Here is an 18079-nt window from a genome sequence, read left to right on the forward strand (position 1 = left end):
CTGCATCGGGCTCTCTGCTTAGCTGGGAGCCTGCTTCCTTCTCTCTCTCTGCCTGCCTCTCTGCCTACTTGTAATCCCTATCTGTCCAATAAATAAATCTTTAAAAAAAAAAAATAAAGTGCTCTGAAGTATGGGGAGGCTGGGTGGCTCAGTCGGTTAAGTGTCTGCCTTTGACTCAGGTCATGTCCCGGCATTCTGGGATCGAGCCCCACATCGGGCTCCCTTCTTGGCAGAAAGCCTGCTTCTCCCTCTCTCTCTGCCTGCTGCTCTGCCTACTTGTACTCTCTATCTCACTGCTAAAACAAAACAACTAATCTTTATAAAATGCCCTGAAGTCAATTAGAAAATATACTATTTATCAGAAGGAAAAATAGGTAAAGCACCTAAACAGATTTCCTGTATAAGAAATAGTCAATAAACATGAAACAGTGCTTAATATGATAACCAAATAAAAAATTAATTAACTATTTTATTCCCATCATATTATGAAAGATGAATATGAAGTAATATATTGTGATACAAAGAATGTGGTGAAATTAGCAATCTTATAAATTGCTGATAGTAAATTAAGCTGGTGCAATTTTTTGGGAAAATAACTTAATATTCTTTAAAGTGTCCTGAATTTGATGGAAAATGCCTATAAAAAGAATATAACAAAAATATAAAAGAATACTACAAAGACAATCTCAGTAGTTTTGTAATAGTGCTATGCAGTTGAGAGTTTTCTAGTTACTGAAATCACCTGTATTTATAGCCAAATATAATATATTCCTCATGGAAGCCAGGGGCAGGAAAAAACCCTAACCTTTCTTTAGATTGATAATAAGAATTCTATAAGACCTACATCTGGGAATTGGCCAAACAATGAGGTTGAGGGTAGAGACCTCAAACTACTAAGTTTGCACAAGATTTCTGCCCCAACTGCAAGAATTTGGGGTCAATTATGAAGTTAGAGGAAATAATCCACGAATGACTAGCTTCATTTCTGACACCAACTACTCATTTAGGGGCTTCCCCAAAGTTTTGATAATTCATAAGACCCACAGAACTCACTGAAAACTGTTATCCTACAGACACAACTTATTACAGGAAAGGATATGTTAAAATCAGCCAAGGAGAGACGCATATGAGATCAGAGTCTGGGAGTGTCCCAAATACAAAACTTATCTTCAGGATACATTGCCCTCTTGACAAATGTATTTCTATATACTTGTCTTGTCAACCTGGAAAGCTCACCTGACTTGGACCTTGAAGTACAAGGTTTTGTTTGTTTGTTTGTCTGTTTTAAAGATTTTATTTATTTATTTATTTATTTATTTATTTATTTATTTGAGAGAGAGAGAGAACATGAGAAGGGGGAGGTTCAGAGGGAGGAAGCAGACTCTCTGCTGAGCAGGGAGCCCCACAAGGGACTTGATTCTGGGACCCTGGGATCATGACCGCAAAGGCAGACGTGCAACCAACTGAACCACCCAGGTGCCCCAGAAAATCCCAAATGTTTAGATGTCATCTCTCAGGAGCATGGACAAGACAAGACCTCTTTTTTGAGCAAGGCCAAATTCTGTATTACACATCTTGTTATATGATATCGTTTTTGGTTGATTCGTTAGTTTTTCCTTTTATCCCCTGTAAGATGCTAATAGATCTTCAAAATGCATGAAGCAGAAACTAATAATTCTGATTGGAGAAATAAGAAAACCTGAAATTATTTTTGAAGTCTCCCATACTCCACACTTCTACAGAGTCTACAGTAATATACAGATTACTGATTATATACTGATAATATACAGATTACAGATTACTGTAGAATCTGTAGAAGTAGGAGATAATTTTTGTGACTTTATACTGGGCAAAGTACTTTTAGAATGCCAAAACATCAGGAGACAAACAAAATACTGTTATCTTGTACTTCAAAATGAAAAACCTTTGCTTTTATAAAGACTGTTGCTAAAATGAAAAGCTAGACAACACTCGAGGATAATATATCTACAAAACACAAATCTGATAAATACCTAGGATTCAACATTCATGCTCATAATATCAACAACGAAAAAAAGCACAATAAGAAAACCCAATACAAAAATGGGTAGAAGAATTAAGCAAAGACTTTCATGAAATGAGAGATAAAGATGGCAATAAACATAAGAAAAGCTGTTCAATGTCATTAGTCATTAGGAAAATAGAAATTAAGTCCACAAGGAGATACTTCTACGCATCACTTAAAATGGCTAAAAAAAATAATGAAACTAAGTACTGGCAAGGATGTGGGGCAATTGGAACTCTCACACTTTGTTGGAGGGAATGCAAAATGAATCAGCCACTCCAGAAAACTCTGACAATTTCTTACCATATGGTCCAGGAATCCCCCCACCTAGATTTTCACCCATAAGAAACTAAAACATATCCACACAAATGGCTGTACATGAATGTTTATGAAATTTTAATTATAATTGCTTGAAACTGACACAATTCATTTACTGATGAATGAAATGACAAATTCTGCTACACTCAGAAGGCAATACTAGTCAGCAATAAGAAGGAATAAACTGCTGATACATTCAACAATACCGATGAATCTCAAAAACGTTACATTGAGAGACAATGTCTACAAAAAGACACCCAAGTCGTATTAATTCATAATGGCAAAAAAATAAAACAAAACCCCCAAAACCAAAAAATGAAACAAAACACACAAAATGAAAGGAGTTTAAATGTCTGTCAACAGGAGAAAGGATAACAAGTTGACATAAGGGAATATAACCTTGCAATAAAACTATTGATATACAGAATATAGATGAATGTTAAAGAAATTATGTTAAATGAAAGAAGCTGGAAACAGAAGCATACAGACCATATGATTCCACTTAGATGAAATTCAAGAACTAGCAAAATTAAACAGGGTAACAGAAATCAGAAGAGTGGGAGTTTGTGCTCGAGAAACCATCTAAGAGTACTTTCCAGAGTGATGAGATTCTGTTTATATCTTGAACTAGGAAGAAGGTACAAGTGTATGTCCAGATAAAAAATTCACTGAGCTGTACAATTAAGATTTGTTCATTTTCCTCTATAAAAATTGAGTCTCAAACAAGGATAGATATAGAGCACCTTGTTGAAACTGATGTTTCTAGATCAGGGACAGGACAAACCCAGGGGAGCCTGGAGTATCTTGCAATGCCAGAAAATAAGGAAATGCTTAGTAAACAAAAGGATGGGACTGGAAAATGCCACGGGACACAAAAGCCAACCTGAAAGTCCCTAATGACTGAGACCGAAGCAATATGTTGTATTAACACATGTAATACAACATCTGTTATATGTGGAATTTTTGTTCTTTCCCAGTTCATATTTTAGAACTGCCATTTTGTCTTTACCCATGCATTAGTTAGAAGTATATTTCTTGGTTTAAGACATATGGGAACTTTTGTTGTTGTTCTTAATTGATTTCCAATTTAATAGCATTGTGTTCAGAGATTATATTCCATGATTTCAGTTTTTTTCATTTTGTTTAGGCTGGCGTTGTGATCCACTATATGAACAAATTTCAGCAAATTTTTCAATAACCTAATTCAAACTTTTTGTATTCTTACTGATTCTTTTTGTTGCCTACTTCTGTTATCAGTGAACTAAGAGAGATTTAATACATTCATTTGCTATGATTCTGGATTTTTCTGTTTCTCATTGTACTTCTGACAATTTTGCTTGAGAGTGTTATATTGTCCCATTTAACTGACACTTGTTATTATGAAATATCTTCTTCTAATTTTTTTAAAGATATTATTCATTTATTTGACACAGAGAGAGAGAGATCACAAGTAGGCAGAGAGAGGGGATGGGAAGCAGGCTGCCCACTGAGCAGAGAGCCCGATGCAGGGCTCTATCTCAGGATCCTGAGATCATGACCTGAACTGAAAGCAGAGGCTTTAACCCACTGAACCACCCAGGCACCCCTATGGACCATCTTCAATCTCTGTTAATATTTTCTTGTAAAGTTTTTCTCTGATATTAACATAGCATGACAGTTTTCTTTTACTTTGTTTGTATTGTAAATCTTTTTTTCTATTCCTTGGTTTTAAATAATTCTGTATTTTTATAATTTAGATGTTGCTTATATACAGCACAGAATTTGGTTTTGAGGGGTTTTTTGGGAGGTGGCCAGTTTGTATTTTAAAGAAAGAACTCAGTCAATTTATATTTAATGTAATTTCTGATATATTTAAGATTAAACATAGCACTTTATTAATTTCATTTCTCTACTCTTATGTCTTTATTTAGTTTAGTTATTTTATTAATCCAACTTTTCTTTCTATTAGCTTAGAAATTGTATCTTTTGCTTTTTTTATAGTTGCCATAGAAATCACACTATGACTAGTTGAGTTTTCAAAATCAAATACTAGTTCATTTTACCTTTCTACAGGGCAATTCAAGAAACTTAGAACATATTTTCCTCCATTTTTGTAACCTCCTAACACACATATCCCTGGTTTTGTGTGTTTTAATAATTTGTGTTCTAAAATATTTAAGATATCATTATTATTGTTAAATAAGTACTATCATTATTTCTATTTGTCCACATTCTCATCATCTTGTTGCAGCTTTTTGCTTTTTTCTGCGTTTCTGAGGTTCCATCTGTAATCTTTTTTTCCACATGAAGAATACCTGTACTACTTGTACTATGCATATTATCCCACTCTACTAATACTAGACTAAATAAGATTGTAAATTCTATCCTCTATTATATCCCTTTAGGATTAAAAATTTACATCTATTATTTCTTTTTTTTAAATTAAGCCAAATAACTTTTTATTTTTTAAAATTTAACTTAATTTTATTTTTTTCCAGTGGTCCATAATTCATTGTTTCTGCACCACACCCAGTGCTTCATGCAATTATTTCTTCAACTATTTTTTAATGACCCATTCTCTCCCTTTCAGATTTTAACCCACGCATTTCCTAACTTTGTTACTGTATCCTACAAATCCCTTAGTCTCTCTCACTTTGCAATGTTTGTTTCTGTTTTTAATTCTGTATATGTCCTTCTAAAGTAATATCCAGAGCACTAAGTCTCTTTTTAGCTGTTCCCATTCTGTTAAACCAATCAAGTTATTAATTTAATTTACACTCTTTAATTGTCTCTTTTTATAATTTTCAACTCTTTGCCTAACTTTTTCATTATTTTTTTATCTCTTTGCACATTGTAAATATAGTTATTTTAAACTGCATGCTTTATAATGCCAATATGTGCAACAACTGGAACATGTCTTTATTGCCAATTTTGGGTTTCATTTGATTATTTTCTACCCCCCCCCCATATTGCACTGTTTCTTTATGTATCTGCTAAGTTGTTACTGTACACTGGGCATTTGATTGAGTTTGGGATCTCAACCTAGATAATTCATTTGAAGGGTTCCTCTCCCCTGGACATTACATTTCATTATTCAAGGATGAACCATAGTCTTGCAGAACAACAATAATCTTTCCCAAGAAATTGCTTGTTTGTTTTCCCCCAAATATATTAGGAAGATAACCCCCATTTTTCTAATGAGGTGTTTGGTAGAGTGGAATTTGGTGTTACAGCTCTTGAAGAAGCCATCTTGTTACCACACCAAGAGATTCTATCTGAGAAACAAGGCAAACATTATTAATTAAGGTCATGAAGTTAAGTAATACATTCCTGATTATGTCTTGCCAAACAATAGCTTGAGACCCATATCTGTATTACCCATTTAAGTTCCTGTTTGCATCGCTCAATAAATTCCCTTTTTATTTTAGATACTTTTAAATTGGGTTTTTGTCATTTTCAATGAAAAAATTATCATGAATTTGTTGAATTAATTTAGGTACAATAGTGATTTCAGTGGTTGTACAAGGAGCTGGAGAAGTTTGACTCAAGGCAAGAAGGTAAGATAGAGGGCTAGTAATATTTTTTAAAAAGATGATGAAATTCTAAATCAATGAGAATGGAAATGAAAACAGAAAATGGGTATGGATTGAGACAATATACTGTAAGTATAATGGGATTAAATGTTGGACATGAACACTTCCCAATAAGGTTTTATCTTCTATAGCAGTTCTGTAAGTAAAGTACAGCACATTCTTATGTACTTGATGTACTTGCTTGAAATTAGACTGTGCAAATACTAGTATTTTAATTAAAAATGTTTAACCTCTGGATAGGTTACTTGCTTTAGCAATTTTAGTTTTACTTTTTGCACATTGCTTTACCTGGTTAAAAAAACATGCATATTGTCTACCAAACAAAAAAATTTCCAATTCTAATCCCAATGGATGCGATGATTCCATTGAACTTAATCTTTGCAAACAATGGTATAAATATAATTCGTATTGTTCCACAGAAACAACTTCAGTTACAAAAATATGCAATCAGTTGCCTTCCTCTCTAGCTTAAGGTACGTGTGACCAGGGAGACCTTTCCAAAATAAGGCTGTAATAGTATTCAGATAATAGATAAGTGCTACTCTAACCAAAGTGGAATATATGGAAGGAGGAGATGATAGACATCTTGCCGGAGCCTAACATGCCTAGATAAACATTTCTGGTCAAGATGATTTTAAAACACGTATCTGCTTTCCTGTGTTTCTTCTATTCATTACTATTGTTGAACCCAACTCTAAAATTGGAATTTGGAGCGAAGTTGTGACTTGATCTCCCTTAAGGGTTATCAAGGCCATAATACACAGTCTTCCTCTTTCCAGAGCCTTAATTGTACTAGCAATCTCGCAATTTACTTTGAATTGTGAGAAACGAGGGTGGGAAGCACAACAAGAAGAGCAGTTGGGTTGTGAAACATGGAATTGTTATGTCACAACTGCAACGTTTCTCATCGGAAAAATTTCTTTCATAGCTATGGGAAAAAAAATAAAGATTGCTTAGAAAAATCAAAAGCAATGAGAAACTTCTCCCCTCATTCTCTCACATTTTTGCAGAGTAGAAGAAGCAAAGAAATCCCATGTCAGGATGAATCACCCAACTGGAATTCACACATAACAGAAGATGAGGGGGCTACGAAATGCCAGATGCAAATGTTAGTTATAGCACATTTCCTAAAAGGCAACTTAAAGACAGCCCCATCCCACTCACTCTTCCCGAATCCTGGTTTGTGTCTTGTCACCTCTACTATAAACAAAGAAGTAGCATTCATAGAGATAAATAGAGAGGTGCGTGGGGACAAAGCCAGGGAACTTGTTGGGAAAAGAAAAGACAGAGAAAGCCTGTGTGTTTGAAGCCAAAAATGAAAACCTTAAACAATCACGCATACTGAGATGTGGGAAGATGCCTTAAATCTTGTTAAAGAGAGTTAAGTTCAAATGTAATTCTATCAACACTGATACTGAGGGAGTTCCAGAGTCATATGGTTGATTCTACTATGTGTTTCATCAATGATTGTGCTATCTCGGCTGGAGGGAAAATCTGAAAGTTACAGCTGGTGAGAATATAGCAAATCCCCAGGAGGTCTGTATTAAGGCACCCATTTAACTAGCAGGTGTCTCCACATTTACATTTAGTTAACACTTAACTCCAAGTGTTTTCTGCTAAGAGAACGTGCATGTAGATTCTATTACATATTATAAGCTGTTGACTGGTAATTGTTTCATTTTCAGACATTTTTTTCTTAATGAAAATGTGATAAATGTATAGGTTTAAAATGTAGTAAATGCAAATGTACACACACACCCCCATGGAGGAAAAGATGAATATTACACAAATAATATCATTCTTTTTTTAATTATCAATCTGCTCATGCTTGTGACTTTTTTTTTTTTAATAGGATTCCTATTGCAATCTCCAAACTCAAAGTATTTTAAGCATGGCTTTGGGAGGGGAATTGCCAAATAGAGCAATGAATGTGAATCAAGCTCTTAAATGAGGGAGGAAAGGGGATAGATTTTCAATAAAAGTTATTTGTTCAATGCGGGAAATTGGGAAAAGATTACCAAAAAAAAAAAAAAAAAAAAAAAAAAAAAACCACAACAAAACCAGAAATAATTTTAGCTTTATGTAACTGGATTATTTAAACCCTCATGTTAGTTTTTTACATCTAGGCTTTCCTTTCATCTGAATTTATTTTTGTCTTGCCTGCTTAGAACTATTTATTTGAGGTCTGTACCTAAAAGCCTCCAATTACCATCTAAGTGGGAAAAAAGGGATTTGAAAAATAACACAAATGATCAAAGGCAAGAGGGAAGATTTTACTGAATTATGGAGCAGAGTGGGGACTTGATAGGAGTTTAAGCTGGAAAGGTAGACACCAGGGTTTAAATCAAGGGGGACTTCTTAAGTATGGACATTACATTGACAGTGATGAAGAGTTGTTGAAGGGATTCAAGCAGAGGAGTAACATGAATATGTTTGTTTTTTTAAAAGCATACCTTGAGTGCCAAGTAAATAGCACACTAGAAGAATGGACTCAGTCAACGGAGATTAGTTGTAATGGTCCAGACCTCCAATCCTCCAACATACACAAAACACACATCAAAGATGTGGACCTGCTTTACAACAGTGGTGAGATGCAAGGTAGGAGGCAGGGCAGACAGAAATATATAATAGTAGAAATAGTGGGACTTGGTCACTATTGGAAGACGGAGACGAAAATGAGAGAAAAGTGTCAACAAACAATCAGGCTCACTTCTTATCAGAAAAGAGTGAAACAAATTTACCAGACAAAGCAGTCAGGGGAAAGTTTTTGTGATAAAAAGATGTGATGAGTTCAGCTTTGGATAAGTTTTTGAGGTACTTATGGGACATCTGGGGACAGTAAGTGGTTTTAAATATAGAATTGGATTTCTGGACAGTTATTTAATAATAGCTAAAACTTACTTGATGTTATTATTTTCCAGAAATTTCTAAGTGCTTTACATATTTTCATTTAATTTTTGAAACAAACAAATTAAATCCATTCAAAATGATTAAAGAGAAAGATAGGGAGATTAAGTGACTTCACCATGGTTGCATGGCTAGGAAGTAGTTGAGCCATAATGTAAATCCAATAATTTGGCCCTTGTGTCTACATTCTTAATGACTACAGTATAGATGCTAGAAGAAGAAGAAGAAGGAAAAAAAAAAAAAAGTCATCAGCATGATGACTCCAAGGAATTGAAATTCTGGTAGAATATAAAGTAGACATTAGTGAAGAATTAGAAGTAGACAGTAGAAGAAAAAGACAATGAAGAAGAAGGAGAGGGAGAGGAATAGGGAGGAGGAGGAGGAAGAGGAAGACGAAGGAGAGGAGGAAGAAATGGGAGAAGAAAAAGAGGAAAAAGAAGGAGAGAAAGTAGAGAGAAGAAGGTGGTGAACAAGGAGGAGGGGGCGGTGGGGGAGGAGGGAGAGGTGGGGGAGGAGGGAGAGGAGGAAAGAATCCACAGGAACATCACCAGATTTTTTAAAATTGAGTAGAAAGATTAGGAATCTAAGAAATAGAAAGAGAAAGAACAGTCAAGAAACTGGGAGGGAAAACAAAGAGTTGCCATGTCATGGTACCCTAGGAGAATAAGTGAATGACACTTAGGGATGGAAAGGGATGGAAAGGGATGGAAAATGAGAGGAATGGGTTTTGCAGGTATAAGAATAGGCAGTTAAAGAGTCCAAGACTGAAATCCCTTATTTTCCCCAAGGGGTAGAAGATAAGATCATTTGCTACAAGAAAGGTAAGATGGATAGGAAATATAAAGAAGCTAACGGTATACATTTTCTAGGGCTCTCCTAACAAAATACCACCGACTGGGTGGTGTAAACAACAGAAATTTATTTTATTACAGTTCTGGAAGCTAGAAATCTGAGGCAAAAGTATTGGAAGGGTTGATTTTTCCCAAAGCCTCTCTCCCTGGCTTACAGATGGATACCTTCTCACTGTGACTCCAAATGCTCTTCCCTCTGTGTGGGTCTATATCCAAATTTTGTCTTCTTAGAAGGATGCTGGTTGTATTTGGTTAGGGCCTATCCTTATGATTTCATTTTGACTTAATTATATCTTTTTAAATCTTATGTCACATTCTGAGGTTCTGGAGGTTAGGACTTCAACCTATGAATTTTGAGGGGACACAATGTGGCCCATGACACATGCAGAGAACTTTGGAATAACTACTTTCAAGAAGGGAGAGATGATTCAGTACACATATATAGACACTTGAATGGTACAAAACCTAGTTGGGTTTAAGAGTCGGGTGCCTGGGGGCGCCTGGGTGGCTCAGTGGGTTAAAGCCTCTGCCTTCGGCTCAGGTCATGATCCCAGGGTCCTGGGATCGAATCCTGAATCAGGCTCTCTGCTCGGCAGGGAGCCTGCTTCCTCCTCTCTCTCTCTCTGCCTGCCTCTCTGCCTACTTGTGATCTCTGTCAAATAAACAAATAAATAAATTCTTAAAAAGAGTCACAAATTGGTAGTGGGACACAAGGGTCTATTAAGTGTTCTACTGACCTATACATGTTGAGTGTGCATTGTGGAGAAGAAGGTGTTGGAATAGCCAAAGAACTGAGGAAATATACCCCATTAGTCAGGCTACATATCTAAGCAAGTAAAGAAAGATGGGATAGAGGGAAGAAACTAAGAAATTAAGGTGCTGAGGGACCTGGTATTGTGTGCAGATTTAATGGAAGCAGGAGATCTAGAAAGCTATAAAGACCAGAGTTTGTAGTCAGAGAATGAGATAGTTAAGGTTTAATGCGTAGCACAGTTCCTGATAGTGAAAAGGTCAAAGTTAAGGTCATCCTATAGCACTGATGGAATAGAGGTGAAGGCTATTGGAGTCAAAGTCAAAAGCTATGAGTCAGGATATTGACCGTGTCATTCACATGGACATTGGAGGTTTCTAGGATAAAAGTAAAGTGAAGAATAGGAAGTGTCTGAGTCAGAGTTATCTGTGAATAGGAAAGAGAGACTGGTTCATAGTCCATTTAACGTGATCCTCATGAAGAGAGAGCTTTGGGTTCCTATAAATATCAACCTCAGCATAAATCAAGCCAGAGTTAGCCCCTGGCTAACAGCTCTGTGGAGGTTGAGTTTGGTCAGCCAGCTCTGTGCACAAGGGGTTACCCCAACAACCTGGCTAATTACTGCAGCTCTCTGAATTTGTCATTTAAGAATCAGCTCAGATAGGGGTGCATTAGTCAGTTAAGCCTCCGAGAACTCTTGATTTCTGCTCAGAACATGATCTCAGGTCCTGAGATCGAGCCCTGTGTCAGGCTCCACTCTCAGCACCGAGCCCGCCTGGGAGTCTCTCCCCTTTCCTTCTGTCCCTTCTCCCTCTTTGCATGCACCTCCTCTCTCTAAATAAATAAATAAAATATTTTAAAAAAATAAAAGGAAAAGAATTACCTAATCTCTAGCTGTGGTATACTGGTGAGGACCGCGGGATGTGGAACCACACTGCATAAGTTCAAATAACACACAGTCTTGTTACATGATGCCTGACCTGGGGCAAGTTACATAACCTCTGTGGAGCTCCATTTTCTTATCTGTGAAATGGAAACAGCATCAGTGATTTGGATTTCACTGCAGAGGGTTTTGAAGATTCAATGATACAATTGATACAAAGCACCCAGATCAGCCCTGGATTGGCAGTAAGTACACAGTCCGTTCGAGCAATTGTTATTTAAAAGCCTTCTTCTGAACCTGCGGCATTCACACCTGCATTCTTGCCTCTTATCACACCGTACACCCGTCGTTTGTTTGAACCTGGCTCTCTTCTATGCTGAGATGTCACTTGGGCACCTGGGCTGCTCATCCCGAAAAACCCACTACCTGCTGCATATTACGCTTAATGACAGTTTATTGAATAAATTAATGAACAAATGAGAGATTTTTTTTTCAGTACTTGGATGAAGGGCATTGATAATAACAGAGGTAAGTGATTCTTAGCTCTCTCTGTCCACCTTTTCACGTAGACTCTCATTATCTAAGCCTCAGTTTAAATGGGGTTTCATTTCTACAAGACGCTAACAAGCAAATATTCTGGAAATCACTTTTTTTTTTTTAATCCTTAGATCTATAATCATTAGATTCAGCTATGGCTCTACATTTTATAGCTTTGCACTTCAGCATCCAAACTATCATCAGAGGCTGTGTCCGTCATCTACCGTTGCAGAACAACGGCCACAAAATCGCGGAGGAGGCAATAAAGCATTTATTTCTTTTGTGTCTGCAGTTCTGCTAAGGGTCGGTTTGGGGTCAGCTGGGCCACTCTGTTTCAAGCAGCGGATCCAGTTGGGCTTGGCTTCCTGCCTCATTATGGCCTGGGCTCTGTTCTGTTCCATATATAATTCTTCTGGGGCCCAGGCGGAAGGGGCAGAAACTCTTCTCATGGTGCCTGGCAGAAACGCAGGCAGGCAAGCCCAGTGACACGAGCACATTTCACCCCCCTGCTTGTGTTAAGCCTGCCTACCTGCAAAGAAGTCCTGTGGTCATGAGAAATCACCAAAGGCCAAAGGCACTGGACCTCTCAATCCTCAAAGCCCCATCCATCTCTGAAGTACCAGGTTCTATTCTGGTCTCCTTAACCCACACTCAACCCAACATTCCATTCCTCAAATGTCCTAATGACTCGAGCGATCAAAATAAATCCTGCTTGCAAGATCTACTATTAATGTGCAACTAACACTTAACAAGAAATCAACCAGAATTTATTTAGCACCCGGCATGCTTTCTGAATTAAAGAAACAGAAATACGAACAAGCTAGACGTTCACTGATAAGGAAATGTTACCCAGTGGGAAGGAAGATGGGCCTTGGACCCCAAAAGTCCTGGCTGTTACCAGTTAGCGCTCTGTGTCCCTGGGCATTTACCGTCTGACAAGGCAAGACAATGGTCATCTTTGAGATTTCTCATCTTTTAGATAAGGGATGAGTTATATCAGATGCTTTGTGAGTACAAGTCTGAGTTTAAAATTTAGAATGCATGTATTTATAAATAAAATGATTATAAACGCAATACTAATAAAATTGTTGTTACCATATGGAAATGATAATAATACGTTTTATAGAGGATCATGTGTAAAGTTTATATACATCACAGTGAATAAGGACTGCAGAAAAAGATTGGTTCCTTTTGACAACCTTTCCCTTTAAATACACAACTGAAAACTGAAGCAGATGTGCCCTGACCAAAAGCTACATGTTTTTCTCCTAATTATTCAGAGAAAAGGAAATTCCCTATTTATGTATTTATGCCTCTCCAAGTGCAAACTGGCAAAAACAGATTCGCAAATAGTAAAAATATGTATTTTTTTTTTTCACTTTAAAAGGCAAAAAACCTACAACTGGACATCTTCCCTCTGGGGAGATTAATTTTGATGATATCCATCCCCATTTGCCAGAAATGGGAAGATTCCTGGGGCAGCAGCACGGACGGGCCTCGGGTTTTATAAACAGGCCCAGGGGAAAGAGTGGGATGCTGAGAAGCAGCGTTGCCCTCTAACCCAGAGGACAAGTTAGAGCAGTGCCTCCTGGCCTCTTTTGAACGGAGACATCCTAATGGCCCTGGGTTGATTGTTTTTCCACAAGCTCCTTAGGAGCTATCACGGGAGGACTGCCTGTTGTTTTTAAGGGAGTGAATGAAAATTAGCTGTATTGGTAAAGGTTCTTTTTTTTTTAAAGATTTTATTTATTTATTTGACAGACAGAGATCACAAGTAGGCAGAGAGGCAGGCAGAGAGAGAGGAGGAAGCAGGCTCCCTACTAAGCAGAGAGCCCGATGTGGGGCTCGATCCCAGGACCCTAGGATCATGACTTGAGCCGAAGGCAGAGGCTTTAACCCACTGAGCCACCCACGTGCCCCATTTGGTAAAGGTTCTTAAGCCTGCCCATGACAGGCTTTCTTTCTCTTTCTCTTTCTTTCTTTCTTTTGAGAGAGAAGAGTGGATCGTTGGTCACAAGAAAGTCAAATAACAACGAAGCTATTTTACTAATACCTATCCTGTTTGAGGCACTGTATGTTTATTGTTAAGTAGTTGCAAGTTTTCTCATCTTTAAATGGGAGATATGAAACTCAGAGAGGTTAACAGCTACATGTCCAAAGCCCATAAGTTAGTAAGTTGGTATCAGAGCTGCAGTTTAAACTCAGGTCAGTGGATTATAGACTAAGACATTTCCCTGCCTGGCCATGCTGTGACTAATATGTGGACGGCACTGCCCGTGTGTTAATAAAATGAGTGGAAAAATAAAACCAAATGAATCACATGAAAAGGACAACAGTGTCTCCCTCTTATTGAGGGCTGTCAAATACAGAAGGATTGCTCAGGATGTCAGTTTCTTCTTGGTTGTAATGGGGATACATAAATCACAATTGGCTTGGATACCCAATTAGTGCAATACAGAGCAAGACCTGGCAGTTCCTGGCATCCGACAGACAGCAATGAGGATGGCGATGTTGACGATGATGATGGCATATACACGTTTGTATAGGAGGGGCTTTGATAATTTTTTTTAAAGATTTTATTTATTTACTTGAGAGAGAGAGAATGAGTGGGAGGAAGGGCAGAGGGGGAAGCAGACTCCCCAGCAGGAAACCAGTTGTGGGGCTCGATCCCAGGACCCTAGGATCATGACCTGAGCCAAAGGTAGATGCTTAATTTACTGAGGCATCCAGCTCCCCCCGCAAAGGGGTTTTGATAATTCTGAATTGGGATCAGACAGCTTTTTGACACGCTTTCCATACTGAATTGATCAACTAAGACTGGGTGGTGGAGAAGGCAAGGTTTCCACTAGCTTTCTGTTGAATTACCTGGATCACTGTTTCTATTCTTCACTTCATGCGTACCATGTACATTACAGTCCAATGATAACTAGACCCACAATCTCAACCAGCAGATGGAGAAATTTATCTAATTGGGTCTACCAGCTCTGAAATCATATGGACCCATCTGGAATGCCCAAGGTTTCCAGCCTCAGGGCTGGTGAAGTAGAATACAAAGGCAACTTGGGTCTCTTGGGGGTGTTACAGAGGCCTTGTTTCAGGTGTCACCTGGCTATTTAAAAATATTTTTGAATAAAATGTATACAGGCCCCTATGAATCCATACCCCAATTTATTTTATGTATGTAATTCTTTTAAAGGAAGGAGAGAAAACATATGGCTTGAATCATAGTTTATAGCTTTTATATTTGAATTTGAAAATGTAGCCATGTTCTACATAGTATCTCAACAACTAAAACTGTACTTTAAGCATAATTATATGGAAAGTTACTCAGCTCCAAAAAATCATTGCCCTTGTAGTCTGGCTGGAACTGGCCTATGCTGTTTTCCTGCTACCTGCTGGAAAATATTCTCTCTAAAAACTTATATTTTAGGTGTGTTTTTGCAGTCAAAAAATAAATGAGTGATTTTTTTTCTTCAGAGGCAAAATAAATGAAATATTGGATTTTTGTCACAGAGAAATTAGATAGCGTCTCTTTCTCACTATTCCAAACAAATTCTGCCTTCTATGCTGTAAAACATGTGACTTCCCTACACCAAACATGAGTTTTGTGTCTCTTTCAGAGCTTTGGGAGATAAAGTGGAAAGAGACCTCCCACGAATTTTTTTTTTTTTTTTCCCTAAACATCTCCATAGAAAGTTCCCTGGAGTCCCTCAATGACATCACTTGCAGTATTAAGTGGACGCTGATGGGGATACATAGTAATAGTAACTCTTGAGTCTTTTGGAAGAACTTAGGTTCTCTCTTCTATCCCACTTTTGCCAAACTGCAGGCTGTAATATCTCATAAGGTCACATGAAAATAGGAAAAAAAAAAAAAAAGGAAAGCTTCACAATCTTAAATGACAATGGCTGTCAATTACTGAATTTCTTTTGTGTGGGGGACCCCATACAAGTGTCCCATGTGTTTTCTCAATGATAATTCACAACAAGAGATGAGAGAAATCTCACTGTCTCCATTTTACAAAAAAAAAAAAAAAAAAAAGTTAGCTTAAGATCCTTGAAGAAAACAGTTCAAAATCATCACACTGCTAGAATTTAAACATTGGCTGCTTTGCCTCCCCAATTTTCCCCATTCCATTATCTGTCTAATCCCCGATAATGGGATGTCTGGGGCATAGTGGTAAGTACATCTATATGAAAGAGGAAAGATTATCTTTTTTCTCTCCTTTTTGTATACAATAAAAGCTTCACCAAAGATCAAGCAAGAAATAGTCAAGCAAGAAATGATAGCCACAATGGTGTTCTTCTTAATAATAGTCTGATGATCTATCTGCTTAATTAAGGCTGACTGGCGGTAGCTCTGTAGAAAGAAGCATATAGTTATTGAAACATACTAGTGGCCAGTTTGGTTAACTCATAGCAAGATGAACTGATCTGAAACTGAACTAAAGAGTCATTTCTTATTCTCAAGCCTTCTCTTCATTTTATTTTCTCCTCTAGCAGACTATTGATATAGTTCTGAGAAGTGCTTTTTCATTCTGTGTCAAGTTAAGAAATGGACACCAAAATCATCTTTGGTGTATAAAGTGTTACAGTTTCCATAGCATGAGTGACAGAAAGTGGCTATTTAAGAAAATAGAACCCCTGAATATTTCTAGGCTACCCCTCCCCAAAAAAGGGACCTAGCTCACTTATAGATGACCTTTCTGCTCCATGCCCTGACTTTCCAAATTCTCAACTCTGGAGGTCCTTGACATAGCTCCAAGTTTTAATTATCCCTCTGTGTACAGATTCACTAGGCTGGAAGTCAGCCTTCTCTTGAAATACAGAACCAGGGATTATGAATAAGAGATCAACAAAACAATCAACATGCAAGAAGATACTCCTTTAATAAGCACTGACCTGTGTTTTTCTAAAGGCCTGGAAAAGAATTACCCAATGGTCAACCACCATTTGATTAAATTGCCTCCAATGATTCCAAGAGCAATGGTATGATGAAACATCTAGCAGGGGATGGTCTGTGGGCCTGGGCATCTACATATTTACTGACATATTGGCTCAAGAAGGTGGCATCTCACTTCAGCATCACCAAATTGAAAACTAGGATATGTAAAAGACATCATCAAAACCAGGACTTTCTTACATCTCCATTTTATACCTTCTTTTCAAATTAGTGGGCCTAAGGGGATGGCCAAGAGAAGTATTCAGTTTGCTTAAAGAACTTTGCTGGTTATAGACACTGCACACTCCAAAATTAAACAAGGTGATTATTGTCAATTTCAGAACTGGAAGGGTCAAGTTTTAAAGTGCAGAAGGGAAAGCTTTCAATGACAAGTCTGTTCATATTTGCCAATGCAAATTGGGTAAGCATACTGAGAAGCTAACATCTGCACTGGAAATTGCCTACGTATGCAAATACACCTGTTTAGCTCTTAAATGTGGAGTTTGTATGGTTAATCACAATGTATTTCAGTGAAAATGCATTATTTGATCAAGTTAAGTAACTTGATCCCCTGCCGTTAACTCATCTATTCCCAAATTGATATACCAAACACCAATTTATCATCTGGGTAAGGAGAGGGAGCCATCTATAAGCTCGAGAAGTTAGAGATGTAACAACTCCCTTGTTTTCTATTTATCATAAGATACATGATCATGGAAATTAATTTCACCTCTTTGAATTTCAATTTTCTGATCTGTAAAATGGGTTTAAAATTATCCCAGTTGGAGGCATCCTAAAATACAGATTATAATTCCGGCATTGCTCACAACTCTTCTGAGTAAAAAGATCTTTTAACTACTCTATACTCTACTTTCCTACCTGTACAGTTGAGGTGGTGTTGGGATTGGAACTCAAGGGCCTCCAGCCCAGACTCTTTGGACTCTGAGGAGAGAATTCAGAAGATCCTTGAACTCATCACTTGAATGCTGCAATGTTCTTTTAAGGTTGTGGCTGATAGTATCTGGAAGTGTTTCTTCTGGGAGAAAACTCCATTGCGTTCAAGTTCTCAAAGAAATCTGCATCCCCAAAATGTGTAGCCCCACTTAACTAAATGTTTCTATGCTTTTTTCCCCATATAGCTTTTGATGATTCTGTGAACGGTAAGGTATTCAGATAAAACATTGAAATCACTATCAGTTTCCTTTTCAAATGTTTGGAAGATGGGATGATGATTTCTTTTTAGGGTTTCTTAGTCAAAAGTCACTACTATCTAAA

The sequence above is a fragment of the Meles meles genome, chromosome 6 (genome assembly GCF_922984935.1).
Source record: "Meles meles chromosome 6, mMelMel3.1 paternal haplotype, whole genome shotgun sequence".
Classification (NCBI taxonomy): domain Eukaryota; kingdom Metazoa; phylum Chordata; class Mammalia; order Carnivora; family Mustelidae; genus Meles; species Meles meles.